The sequence below is a fragment of the Triturus cristatus genome, chromosome 1_1 (genome assembly GCF_964204655.1).
Source record: "Triturus cristatus chromosome 1_1, aTriCri1.1, whole genome shotgun sequence".
Classification (NCBI taxonomy): Eukaryota; Metazoa; Chordata; class Amphibia; order Caudata; family Salamandridae; genus Triturus; species Triturus cristatus.
Window position 1 is genome coordinate 958,491,619 of NC_140579.1, and position 15,283 is coordinate 958,506,901.

The following is a 15,283-nucleotide window of genomic DNA, read 5'->3' on the forward strand; positions in this document are numbered from 1 at the left end:
GATCCACTGTTGACGGTGATAGCTGTGGTTTCACTCTCGTTTTCTGGTATTCTGACATGCACATGATGTTGCATGTTGCTCCACTGTCAAGCACAAACTTAGCTTGGTGGCTCCCTACGCCGATGTCCACAGTGGCTGTCTTCTTTATTTGTTGTTTTTCCACGAGCTAAACGTGCTCTGTCTCTTTTCCTTCTCTTGGTGCGTCTGACATGAGATATAGTCTCGCTTCCGACACAGGGGCTGCCGTTTCTTCTGCTTCGTCGGAGGAGCTGCAATTTGCCATTTCCATGTGGCGTGAGTACCTGTTACTTGTCATCCTTGGTCTCATTGTTCTGCCTCTTTCACTTCTGAATTGTCTGGTCATGCACATGCTTGAAAAATGGTTGTCCCAGTTGCACTTCCTGCATTTTTTACCCATAGCTGGGCAGGCACCAACATGTGGGAATTCGAGGCCGCACCGGTAGCATGTTTGTTCACCCTTCTTAGGTAGGGCCTGCGCCTGGAATTCCTTCTTTTTGAAGTTCCCAGTGACGCGATGTGCTAACGCTACTCTCTTCTCTTTCCCTAGCTCCATCTGCTTGGCGTGCTCTGTGGCATTTGCTTCCATGCGAGCCATCGTCAATATCTTTTCCAGCGTCTTTGGTTCCTTCAGAATGCGTGCTCTGAATTCCACCGATTGACAACCTTCGATGATGCGCAGTCTTATTGCCTGTTCATTGTCAAATTTGTCAAACTCGCAGTATGTGACCAGTTTTCTCAGTCTCGTTGCAAAGTCATCTAGGCTCTCTTCTCCTTGTTGGCATGCAGTGTTAAATGTGTATCTCTCAAAATCAACATTTCGTTGGGGGTCAAATTTCTGAGTTAGACACTTTATCGCTCCCTTTAATCCGCCGTTTGATCGGCAGGGAATGTTAACAATAGATCCTCTATTTCATCCCCTGCAAGATTCAGAAGCAGGTGCAGTTGCTTGCTATTCGGGACGTCCGTGGCGCTCATGTAGCGCTCAAATTTCCTGATCCATCTTCCCCACCGGATGCCCGCTTGTGGCTCCGATAGGCTGAACGGTAGAGGCCTGCGGAATATAGCTTGCGTGCTCGTCTTCTCATCATTGTCGCTCATTTTCCTTCTCTGGTCCTTCTACCCTTTTTTTTTCTTTAATTCTTTATTTGCCCCTTTGTTGTCACTATATCCTGCTTTGTTTCGCTGTTTTTCTTTTCTTTTATGCCTTTTTTACTCTCTTTCTGTGTTTTCCTATTGGTTTCCATGGCTGCCTGACTTCAAAATGGCCACCACACTGTTCTTTGCTCCTATTGGCCTGCTTTGCCTGACTTCAAAATGGCCACCGTAGTCTTGCGATGTTTCTATCTTCTCTCAGTATGCCTGACCTCTCAAAATGTCCGCCACACTGTTCTCTGCTCCTGTTGGTCTATTTTGCCTGACTTTAAGATGTCCGCCGCTCTCGCGATAGTTCCTTTGAACTAACCGCGCTTTCCTCGTTTAATTCTATTTATGCACGCTCCGGTGCTGGCGCTTCTCTCTCTTCGCCTCACGGGCGGACGCCTAATTTTTTTCTTCTTGTCTCAGTGCTCTTACCGCTTCGCTTTTCCGTGGCCGGGGTGGGCTCCCGCGTCGCCGCTTGCTTCGCTACTTCCCTCAGACAAGGGTGGGCTCCTGGCTCCTTTCGGATCAGGGATCAGCGCGATGATCGCTGATTGGCGGGATTGTTCTCCTGTTGTCCAGCGGACCAGGGTGGGCTGCTGGTTCGTCACGCCTGTTTCAGGGAGGACGATGATTCAGCTTCCTTCTGCTTTCTCTGTGGGTGAATCCCGCCTTCGATCGCCAGTTGTCATGTCCCCACGGTCCCACAGCGACACAGGACACAGGTAGGAGTTTTCTGTTTCTTTTTTCTTTCTCTGCGCAGAGCCGCTTGCAATCACATCTACCCACGCCTCCTCGTCCCCTCTACTGTCCCCTCCCCACACCCTTGACCGGATGTGGTGTCCAGTGGTCCCCATGGTCCACTGCAGGGTCCTAGTGCCCTGCCCCAGGTCACTACAACTTGCATCACCCTCTCTTTGCATGCCATTGCGCTCCATGCTTCTGAAAGGTAAGAAAAAAACATGCATTTGTGTTTTCAAATGTCTGATCCTGCAGCAGCACACTTCCAAAGCCCATACATGACAGTGACCCGATTCAAGGCACCATTCTCCCGATTTCTTTTTTAAATCTCCCACTTTGCTCTTCTGAAATGTTGGCATGTATGGCTGTAGCACACCATCGAGAAGACACCTGACGAGGCAGAAGCGTTTACCTGCGCTGTTGGACGCTCCAGGTCTGCGGATGTCGGCTGCTGCCTGTGCGGCCTGCGGGGCCTGAGGACGGCTTGGGCCCAAACGCGGCTTCCCTTGCTGAAACAGCTGATGCAGATTGGGGTGTACAAAATCTCCCTACTTCCACGGATAGAGTAATTTCACAGTTACACGCACATACACTCATCATACACTAGGGCCCATTTCACTAACATACACTCAAATACTCTACCAGCACTGAACCTGTGGAAAGAAACCTCCTAAACACCCCACATCTACACTGAGGTCGATAAGACCTAGTTATTGTAATTGTCCTGAGTCATAATCTAAACAATCTATACAACAATAATCAAATAGAGTACTCAATAATTGACAAGAAATAATCATCAACACCATATTTAAAATTATGGTTCTTTATCTAAAATTAGTCAAAGGAAATCAATCAGAATAAATCATTTTCTCATAATTACCTATTCTAGCTAAATGTCAGAATGGGTCATCAGGACAAGTCTCTCAGTAGAAGTCTCCCGAGTCACCGTCCTCACAGTATCGATCCTCACCAACGCAGGTTTGGGAAGAAGTGGCAAAGTGGCCTCCAGCCCTCTCTAGGCTAACAATATTTATAAAGAAACTTGCAATATTATAGAAACATAAAATGTTCTACACGTCCGCCGAACCGCTGAGCAGAGCGAGCAGGAAAGGATATAGCATCGCTACATTTGGAAAATCTCCGCTCAGAAAAAATCACAAAAATAAAAAGACAGAACAGGAACTAAAAAAATTTATCTTTCGACATCCACATTTCCTCGGAACTAACATGATGACTTCAGAGTCCATTCAGTTCATTCATTATGGCTCCTTTGTCTTCCAAGGCTATCCAAATGTTTCTTGGAGACTCGCCCAGCACTGCTGCTGTCCTCACGGAAAATTTTAACCAAGCGAAGACTGTGGTCAGATGACTTCGACCATATTCAGCAAGGCCCTCTCATCACAAATCTCTCACTCGAGGCCAGGCTGCAAACGGCAGCCATTTTATTCTAGGCCAAAATAGACCATCTTAATTAAAAGAGACAAAAACAACGTTACCACAGCATAGTGATTAAACAGTGTCAACCCCACTAATACCCTTATGTGTATGTAATTATCTAGCCTTTGCAACACAGAAAAGCATTAATTCAAAAGCGTTTCGTGCTTTAAAATAAACAGCACTCAGCAACGTTTATTTAATAAAACATGCACATTATTAATAAGCAAACGAAAACATTCCCACGTGTCGGTTTTCCTCTCATTAGTACATGTTGGTAAGTTTAAACATTTACACAAAACAAATAATTAGTGATTAATAATTAATAATTTTAATTATGACAAATAGACAAACCAGAGCTTAAAAACCCAATAGATTTTCATCAGAAAATTCTGCTCCAGCAATCCCCCTTTGGTGATATTATCACCAAATAAACAACCCAAAAAAAAAAAAATTTGTGAAATTTAGTCCCATTTTAGGAGAATATTGGAAATGTCTTTTTCTCCTTACACAACACTACACACCAGACATTCTTTCATCATCCCTCTTTGTTTCTAAGTAGACACTCTCCCTTAATTCTTCTAATTCAATTTCTTGTGGTTCTCTTTTCAACCTTTTATTTCTAATTTCATTGTTTCTTTTAATTAATTTCTTTTTCCCTCCCCTGTTTTTACAACACAAACACACCAATCTCAATATCAATAAAGCAACAATTATACAAGTTAAAGGAAACAATATCTTACCTATAATAGTACTACCTATTTTTGCAATAAAACCCTTAACAGCAACTATTTTATTAACTATTTTAGTCCAAATACTTTCAGCTTCAAGTGGTACTAATTCTTCATGCAAATCAGTAATATTTTTTATATAGACCTTCAGGTCTCTGCTTTCATCTGGAATGTAAGTGCAACAATGTTGAACTTTCAGCATTCCACAAACTCCACCCTCCTTAGCTAATAGAATATCAAGGGCAAGTCTATTTTGCATAGACATGGCACGTACGGCAATTAGTTCCGTATTCACCAAAAGAAACCCTCCAGCGGTATTTGTCGATAAGCGATCCACCACTGTTGACAGTTTCCGAATCCCATAAGCATTCAAAGAAATTCCCACTGCTGGAATTAAAGCTCCAAAAATGTCACCCACTATTTCAGACCAAGTTTCCCTCTTGAAGCGCATTAGTAAATTAATATGTTCTACATCTTCTATTCTATCTATCTGAAAGATCTTTGGAAAGACCAGGCCCACATAACACGTGCCATACCAATGGTCAGGCAACTTGTAATAAGCCTTGTTCCCACAAACATAATACACTCCTGGAAAAATTGTATCTTCTCCACCTCTGAAACCCCATGCTGTTGCAATGAAGTATGTATCATGACATTCACTAGTCCCAACAAAATATGTATCATATTGGGATTTCCCTCTTGTAATGCACAGCTTACCCTTCTGTGGTGCATCTAAAGCTAAAGTTGGACTAACCCCATTTCTTAATTCTTTTCCCATCTCAATGTCCCAAATTGTCTCACTCACTTTATATTTTCCTGCCTTTTCATGCATGCTCAATCTCCTTTCCTCCACCATATTTAGGAAAGCTTTCTCCTCTTCTTCCAAACTGCAAGTTAAATTATTCTTAAAAATGTAATCTAATGTTAATTCTTCTTTCTCAATAAAAATCTCACCAAAAATGTTAGCTTCTTTAGCTGGATTTAGCTTTGTGTTCATTGGCAAGTGCCCAAAAATACTATCTTTGTTAGACATTTTATAATCTATTTTCCCTAGCAAATAAAAAACACTACTTAATACACTACAAGAAATTCCATACGTAGCTGGTAAATGGTGATAAGTAACACCCTCTGAAACGGATGCAGGTAATTGCATACAAACATAGCAATCCCTAACTTCCATTGTTTTCACATATTCGTATAACAACTTAGAAAAAACATTACTAGAAAAATCATTAATTGACCTATCTTTATGCATGTAAGTATTACTAATTCTAGTTGGAACTACTTTTTGCGAACTCTTTTCCGCATTTGTCACATTCTCTGTATGCATCTGAAATGTACCTATTGTAACTCTAAATGTAACTAATAAAGCTAAAACACCCCATAGTAGCATTAATAATCCAGTACAGCAGCAGCACATTCTACACCATCTTCTTAAGAAGGCACATCTACTTTGGTTATTCTCTATGTTTGCCATTTTACTACTTTGACCTTGTCTTTTGACTTAGCCTCTACTACTCCACTACTGAAATTTCTCGAACTTTGGATTACTTCAGACAGCTGAATTTCAGACTTTCTCCTTTTTACTTTTCTCCAAGTGATTTCTTTTGTTCACTCAATTTGGATATTCATCACTTTTCACTCCTTCTTCTTCAGCAACATCAAATTGTATCAGATCATCAACAACATCCTGTGCATCCGACTCTTCTCCAATGTCAGTCAGGATAACTTTTAAGATTCCAACAGATTTTTCCTTTTCCTCAACCACTTTTCTCAAGATCCCCTCCGGATTGTCTCGATTCACTGTTTCTTCTTCTCCTTCTTCAGACAGTGCCACATAAGACCATTCCGGTGATCTGTACTTTTGGTTGGGTTTTCTAATTCTCTTTATCTCCTCAGGTTCTCTTGACTCCTTTTGTTCCTTTCTTTTTACTTCGTTTTGACTCGACACCTCATTCACTTGTTCAGCTTTCGATGTATTCCCTCTTATCAGTCTGTATCTCAGCCTCTTTACTCTGTTGTTAGGCCAAAAATCTCCTCTTACAACCTTTTTCGGTCTCGTTTCTGTATTATTTCTTTCTCCAATCCAAGTTCTCTTTCTCAGAACTCGACCTTCTGATTTTCCATTCTCACTTTCATCCGATTCTGTTTCAAATGCCTCTTGTTCTTCAGCAGTTTTCTTTCGCTCCACAGTCTTTTTCACCACTATTTGAGACTTCCCTACTTCTGTCCCTCCTCGGGTCTCCGACACGCAATCTTCTTGCTGTCTACTTGTCCCTTCACCTAGCTTGTCAAGAATGTTCCCTACACCTCCTCGGGGGTCTTCCGCAATCTGTCCCTCTCTATCTTCTTCTGACCCTACTTCTTCAGGTACAATCTCAAGTGGTTCTTCAATCTCCTCCTCTTCTGATTCAGGAGTAATTTCTGTGGAACTGCTCTTTTCTTTTCTTTTTCCTCCACTTCTTTTTGGAACTTCAGGCTCTCTTACAGAATCTGATCTCCTTTCTGAGATTCTCAATGGTTCTCTTGAAGCCTTTTCTGCTTCTTTTCCTGAACTTTGATTTTTTCTCACTGGTTCTGGGTCTTCATCATCACTGGAATCTGACTCTTCAAAATACTCTCTACCAGTCCCATCTATTGGGTTTGGAACTCTCAGAGTATGACTCGCATGTACCCAGTTTTTCACACCAGCACAGTTCACTGCAGTTGTCGTAGTCAGAATGACTTGTCTTGGTCTTCCCCACCTTGGAACCAAGCAATTTCTTCTTCTGTGAACTTTAATCCTTACCCAGTCCCCTGGACTCAGATCATGAGCTTGCTTCTTCTCAAGTGTGGTAGCTTCTTCTCCAATCTGGTGAAACACAGAATGAACTGTGTCAGCCAGGCCTTTACAGTAATCCAAAATCATGTCATCAGTTATTGTCATCAACTTATTGACAGGTACATATGCATGTCGCATTGCACGTCCCATTATGATTTCATGCGGACTTAAACCAGTAGTTCTATCTGGAGTAGATCTAATAGTCATTAACACTAGAGGCAAGACATCCGGCCATTTCATACCAGTGGCTAAACACATCTTACCAATCCTGTTCTTGATTGTGCCATTTATCTGCTCAACAACACCAGAAGCCTCTGGTCTGTATGCACAATGTAGCTTCTGCTGTATGCTTAATGCTTCACAAATCAAACTCATGAGTTCATTATAGAAGTGTCCACCTCTATCAGACTCAATCGTTACCGGAAATCCGTACCTAGGAATCAACTCTCTTAACAGTAACTTTGCCACTGTTACTCCATCATTTCTCCTAGTCGGATAGGCCTCAACCCATCTTGAAAACAAACAGACTACCACTAGTACATACCTTAATCTGTTTACTTGGGGCATTTCAATGAAATCAATCTGCATTCTTGTAAAAGGACCTCCTTCTCTGCCTATTGTTCCCAGACTCACCACTGTCTTTTTCCCAGTGTTAAATTGCTGGCAAATCAAACATCTTTGACAGATACTTTCTGCAATTGTCCTGAACTTTGCATTGTACCAGGTTTGTTTAAAAGACCTGATCATCGCATCCCTTCCCAAATGTCCCTGTCCATGATACATCCTTGCCATTGTCGACAGTATGGAGTTCGGCATTACTGGTCTGCCATCTCTATAGACCCAAACATGGTCTGTCTCTCTTGGGGCACAACCTGCCTTGATCCAATCTTTCTTTTCTTCCTCCTCTGCCTCATCCTGCAACAGTTTCACTTCATCCCACATCTCTAGGACATTAGTAAACATCACAGAACAAAAAGACATTTCACCTTCTCGTTCCCGATTAATTGACTGATTATTCTTAGCGCAATATTGAGCAATGTCATTTGCGTATCGATTGCCAACTGTCACAAAATCATCTCCTTGTCCATGAGCAGCACATTTCACAACTGCTAATTCTTTAGGCAGCTGTATCGCCTCAAGTAATTTTCCAATCACTTCAGCATTCTTTATTGGAGTCCCACTCGACGTCAAGAAACCTCTTTGTAGCCAAAGTTGGCCAAAGTCATGCACAACTCCAAATCCATACTGACTATCAGTCATCACAGTCGTTCTCAAATTTTTCCCAATTTCACAAGCTTTTGTCAATGCCACTAATTCAGCAACTTGCGCAGATTTCACTCCTTTCAATGGTGATGCTTCCATTACTTCTGAAACTTTGCACACTGCATATGCTGCACATAGCACACCCTCATCATTCCTCAGGCATGATCCATCCACAAACAACACATGATCACTCTCATGCAAGGGAAGATCCCTTATGTCTGGTCTCGGTTTTGTACAGTAATCAAGCACATCCAAACAATTGTGATCATCTTCTGTTTTCACACCCACATTTTCAATATCCGGCAACAATGTCGCTGGATTCACATTCACACATCTCTCCAAAGTCACATTTGATGCTCCCAGAATGACTTTCTCATATTTAGTCAACCGACTATGTGACATGTATTGAGTTCTGCTTCTTGTCAAAAGAATTGCCACATTATGAGGTACGAATACCCTTACAGGATATCCCATTATGATTCCCTCACTCTGTTCCAGGCTTCTGCATGTTGCAGCCACAGATTTCAGACAACCAGGTAAACCTACAGCTACAGGGTCAATTGTCGATGAGAAGTACGCAATAGGCCTTCTCAGTAATCCATGCTTCTGAATTAACACTGAAAGTGCACATCCATTTCTCTCACTGCAGTACAATTCAAACTCCTTTTCATAGTCTGGCATACCCAAAGCAGGGGCTTCACACATTCTGCTTTTCAACTCTTCAAATGCTGCCATTTGTTCCCCATCTAGTTCCAATGGGTCTGTCATCTCACTTTTTGTCAGCTTAATCAGTGGCTTTGCTATCAGCGAGAAATTAATTATCCACTGACGACAATAACCCACCATTCCCAGGAACATTCTCACTTCCCTCTGGGTCTTTGGGGCCTTCATTCCCCTGATGATTTTGATCCTGTCATCAGTCACTTTTCTCAGACCTTTTTCAATATTATGTCCAAGATAATGCACCTCTTTCTTGCAGAATTGCAATTTGGCTGGAGACACCTTTAACCCTCCATCTGCCAGATGATTCAGTAAAGCTATAGTATCTACTTCACAAGCTTCACGTGTCTTTGATGCCACAAGTAGGTCATCAATATACTGCACTAGTACTGAGTTTTCAGGCATGATCAAACTCTCCAATGACTTTTTCAATAACTGATTGAATATCGAAGGACTCTCTGTATACCCCTGTGGGATACGACACCATGCTAAAATACGCTGGCCAAATCTAAATGCAATAATCAGCTGACTGTCATGATGCAATGGAATTGAAAAGAAAGCATGACACAAATCAATCACTGTATACCACTCAGCATCATGTGGAATCTGATACAAAATCACTGATGGATTTGGCACAATAGGACAACATGCCACCACAATTTGGTTAACTTTTCTCAAATCTTGTACAATCCTGAACTTCCCATTAGGCTTCTTTAGCCCCATTATCGGTGAATTACACGGACTACTCAGTAGTTCTCTCAGAACTCCCTGCTGAATCATTTTCTCAATAATAGGAGTTATTCCCTCTATTATTTCTGGTGTCATTTTGTACTGAGGAATGTTAGGATAAGTAATTCCCTCTTTCACTGAAATTTTCACAGGATCTACATTATTCATCAATCCCACATCCTCTCCAGTAAAATCCCAAACTGTCCTTTTCACTGTGTCTCTCAGCTCTTGAGGCAAATCCTCCGGATCAAACACAGCATATGCACCAATTAACTCACTCTCTCTATTTTCTAGAGTCATTCGGTACAAAACATCCTCCTCTGGTGTTTCAAAAGCTATTCCATCCGGTGTACAAAAAATTGTACAATTCATTTTACATAACAAATCCCTACCTAACAGGTTCACTGGACTTGTGTCACAGACGATAAATCTGTGCATGTCTGAAAATTTCCCTATTTGTACTCTTACTAGTTCAGTAAGACGTGTCCTGATTTGTGTATTGGCTACACCAACTACTTGGATTGCTTCATCCGAGAGAGGAAGATTTCTAATATCTGTTGACCTGACAGTTGATCTTGTCGCACCTGTGTCTACCAAAAAAGTAACACTTTCTTCATTTATTTTCCCATCTACAAATGGTCCTGCCTGGTCTATTTCTAGAGTTGCACCAAGTATGCACTCTTCCTCCTCTCTTCGGCACCGTCAATAATCACCCTCAGACTCACTCCCTTCATTCTTTAACAAGTACTGTTGTACCTGGTTAGAACGCCTTGGTTTGTTTACCTGCTCATCATTGTAGAATCCCGAATCCGGATTATACTTTTGTGATCCTCTATTCTGCGGCAAGGGCGGTTTTGGCTCTTGACTCTGCTGTCTCACAACTTTCTGTTGTTGCTGCTGTTGATTATTCCCCTCGTTCTGCACCTGTTGATTTAAGGATTTTCCCTCATTATTCACTAATGGTGGATTGGTACACTCAGATCTCCAATGTCCCAGTTGGTCACAGTTGTGACATGGGAACTTTTTTTTAGCTTCCTCAAGATTCCCCTTTCCTTTCCCTGTATACCTAGGTCTATTCCCTGCATTATTTCCTGCATTATTCGCCTGTTCCACCAACTGTGCTTCCTGTCTCTCCGCAACTTTCACTTGTGCCCACATTGCTTTCTCTTTCAGCTTTCTCTGTTTCGCTTCAATTTCATCACTGAAGTATTTTGCATGTCTCAGAATCTCATCTATTTTCTTACTCTGCCAATCCACAGTATGCTCACGAATTCTTTCACTAATCTCAGGTCTCAGGCCATATACAAATCTGTATACAAAATGACTCAAATCCTTGTCACCCAGGTGTTCATCTCCACTGAATTGCTTAAACGCCAGTATCAGCCTCTCGTAAAAAGCATGAACTGATTCTTTTGCTTCCTGATGTGTTCGATCTATTTTAACCCAGTCTGTCTCTTTTGGAGGTACTTTATTTTTCAGGTATACGATCACCTGCTCATACTTTCTCATTACTTCTGGATCTGGTGCTCCTGTTCTCTGATCTCTTGGATATTCCTCAGTAGGCCAACTCACAACTATTTTACACTCAGCCCACAAGTCTGCTGGAACAATTATATCAAACAGACTATTCAGGTCAATCCACAGCACTTTTGACAATTTCACAAACCTGTCTACCTGCCTATACCACTCGACGGGCTTTTCTCTCAATCGAGGGAAATCATTCGTAAATGATAAAATATCCTGTCTGGTCCATGGAACATGTACATATCCTCCTCCAGGTATTTCTCTCATAGGATAAGTATCCACTGGTTTCTCTTTTTCTCTCACAGGAAATGCTGAATAAGTTCTATCTCCTGATTCTTCCCTCTTCTTGTACCACCTATCCTTCCACTTCTCAACATCACCCCATTTTCGCAATAAAGCGATCATCTCTTTAATCTGTCCTGTTCTACCAGTACCATTCAAATTTTCAATATCTTTATCTGTGAAATCCATCCTGTAAGACTTCTGCAAAACTTTCACTTTATCAATGTCAACTCCATAGTCATTTGCTATTGCTCTTAATCTGTCATGTGTATTTTTAGTTCTCCAGGTGATATTTTTACACATAAATAACAATTCACCATCATGATGATTTTTTAGAATTTCTGTAGGAACTGTCCCTGCAACAAGCTCTTCTAATTCTACACGTAACCTAGCCACATCAATTGCTTGTGAATCTTTATCCCTCTTTTGAAGAACTTTCATCCAATCATTCAAATCTTCAGCTGTTATTTCAGTAGATTTTCTCACTGGAACCTCTTCCTTCTGCGGTTCTAAAATTGGCATCCCTGAACAACTAGCTTCACCAGCATCCAGTCTTGAATTAGACTGTACCTCTAATCCTTCACTACATGTGTCATGTCTGGATTGCCTCAGATCACTACTTTCTGTTCTTCTTCCTGAATCTCCTGAAGAACCAACCAAACTTGTCAATCTTTTCCCAACATATGGAATCACCAAACCATTTTCACCCTTCCTCTGCTTGTCAAACACAGGCATAATTGGACCTATAGTTACGGGCACCGTAACAGCGTCTAGATTCTTTGTCAGCTCTTTGATCTTTTCAGTCAATTCCGATGTAGTTCTGGCTAATTCTCTCGTATTTTCGCCACTGCTTCTATTCTCTCTTTCTCTGAAAGGATTACCACTTCTTAACTCAGGTGTCACATTTTCTGTCTCAATGATACGCACTGTATCTCTTATCGGAGAAACAACTGGTGTACTCTCTTCTGGTTCCGGTCTATATGGAGGTGGTCTTTTATAAATCATGTCATTCAAGACCTCATCCTCATATTCATTAACTCCATATCTCCTCACTTCTGCCTCAGGAACCCTTTCTGTTCCCTCTTCAACTGTTCTCATAGGATATAATCCCTCTGACATACTAGCATCTCGCCATCTCGTCATTCGATCATGATGAGTTTCACGACCATGTCTCCTCCCGAACATATACCTATAGTTTCCCCCAGACCTCTGTTTCTCTCGCTCATGTACCTCCTCTTCCCATTCCACTAAAGCCTCAAACTGTGTCGGCCTTGGTCTTGGGTCAAGACATAACATCTTTTCCCGTAAATTTTTCAACACGGCCAGATTAAATGAACCATGTTCTGGAAATGCTAAAACACCATCTTCCTTTGTATACCTAACCCAATTCTCCAACCATATACAGGTATGATACCCATATCTCGCAGCCATGAAGGATGCAGGCGTTTTCAATGGAGGTAACAATTCACCCTCTCTCGTTTTAACATCTTTATCCTTGTCGAACCACTTTTTAATCTTTCTGAACAAAGATTTTTTCTTTTTCTCTTCTTGGTAATACATTTTAACGTTTACCAAAACTTTCTAATCCCTTCCGTAATACAACTTAGTAGTAGGATGTTTTATCCAATAACAGCGCGACTCACACTAACGCACCAATCCTGGAGCGTTTGCGTCACTAGAATAGCTCTACCAATCCTTGCGCGGCTCACACCAACGCACCAATCTCAGCGCGAGCACTGTTCTGATCTAATATCCAATCAGAGCGCGGTCTGTTTGACGTCAGCAGTCGCTGCAGTCACTTCTGTCTCCTGTCTCTTGTCACTCGTCTACCCCTCCTTTACAAAATTTCTCAGTAGACTCCGTGTCAAATTTCTACAAAATCTATTAGTTACAACATATAAACATCTCCATTGTCTGCTTCGCTAACCACAGAATAGTAAAGAAAATCTATCTCACAAGAATTCCGTTGACACAGTAGCACATCCCTCTACTCTGCCCTTCTAACATACATTCATTAATTGTTTCCTCTAGGACTTGTCCAAAGAGTCTTACAATCAACTAAATATATGAGCATTCACGCACATTCATACAAGGAAATATATAGTAAATACACACAGAATCCTGCTTTTCCCGAGAACAGCGAACAACCTGCTCCACTACAGAATTATATCACACGTTAACCAAGCAGCTTACCTCTGCCCAGTTTCTCAACAAGCTCAGAGAATACCTATTACTTCTCCCGCGATAAGCTTTAACGGTGAACCTTACGGATCCCTGGGACTTAAGACCAGAGTTTCACAGATAACCTTCACTACCATGCGCACTCCTTATATACCAGAAATATTTCTAATAGTAACATACGACAATGTCACTTATTCCGAACCCAGACAATGTGACACGCAACTTCAATTGTCACACGTTTTCTTTTCCTGCATACATACAGGACCAACAATCCCGTCTTTCCCGAGAGCAGCATATACTTCCCTCTGCCCTACTACGGAACTGCTACTACTCCAGAAGCACTACATATAACTCAACATGACGACTCCAACATATAGTATTAGTACATATACCAACATCAATCAATAATCAATAATCAATAAGCTAATATACAAGCATTCTAATCAGATCAAGACAATCATCAATAACCATCCTCTGCTACCAGGAAATTGATGCAGATTGGGGTGTACAAAATCTCCCTACTTCCACGGATAGAGTAATTTCACAGTTACACGCACATACACTCATCATACACTAGGGCCCATTTCACTAACATACACTCAAATACTCTACCAGCACTGAACCTGTGGAAAGAAACCTCCTAAACACCCCACATCTACACTGAGGTCGATAAGACCTAGTTATTGTAATTGTCCTGAGTCATAATCTAAACAATCTATACAACAATAATCAAATAGAGTACTCAATAATTGACAAGAAATAATCATCAACACCGTATTTAAAATTATGGTTCTTTATCTAAAATTAGTCAAAGGAAATCAATCAGAATAAATCATTTTCTCATAATTACCTATTCTAGCTAAATGTCAGAATGGGTCATCAGGACAAGTCTCTCAGTAGAAGTCTCCCGAGTCACCGTCCTCACAGCATCGATCCTCACCAACGCAGGTTTGGGAAGAAGTGGCAAAGTGGCCTCCAGCCCTCTCTAGGCTAACAATATTTATAAAGAAACTTGCAATATTATAGAAACATAAAATGTTCTACACGTCCGCCGAACCGCTGAGCAGAGCGAGCAGGAAAGGATATAGCATCGCTACATTTGGAAAATCTCCGCTCAGAAAAAATCACAAAAATAAAAAGACAGAACAGGAACTAAAAAAATGTATCTTTCGACATCCACATTTCCTCGGAACTAACATGATGACTTCAGAGTCCATTCAGTTCATTCATTATGGCTCCTTTGTCTTCCAAGGCTATCCAAATGTTTCTTGGAGACTCGCCCAGCACTGCTGCTGTCCTCACGGAAAATTTTAACCAAGCGAAGACTGTGGTCAGATGACTTCGACCATATTCAGCAAGGCCCTCTCATCACAAATCTCTCACTCGAGGCCAGGCTGCAAACGGCGCCCATTTTATTCTAGGCCAAAATAGACCATCTTAATTAAAAGAGACAAAAACAACGTTACCACAGCATAGTGATTAAACAGTGTCAACCCCACTAATACCCTTATGTGTATGTAATTATCTAGCCTTTGCAACACAGAAAAGCATTAATTCAAAAGCGTTTCGTGCTTTAAAATAAACAGCACTCAGCAACGTTTATTTAATAAAACATGCACATTATTAATAAGCAAACGAAAACATTCCCACGTGTCGGTTTTCCTCTCATTAGTACATGTTGGTAAGTTTAAACATTTAC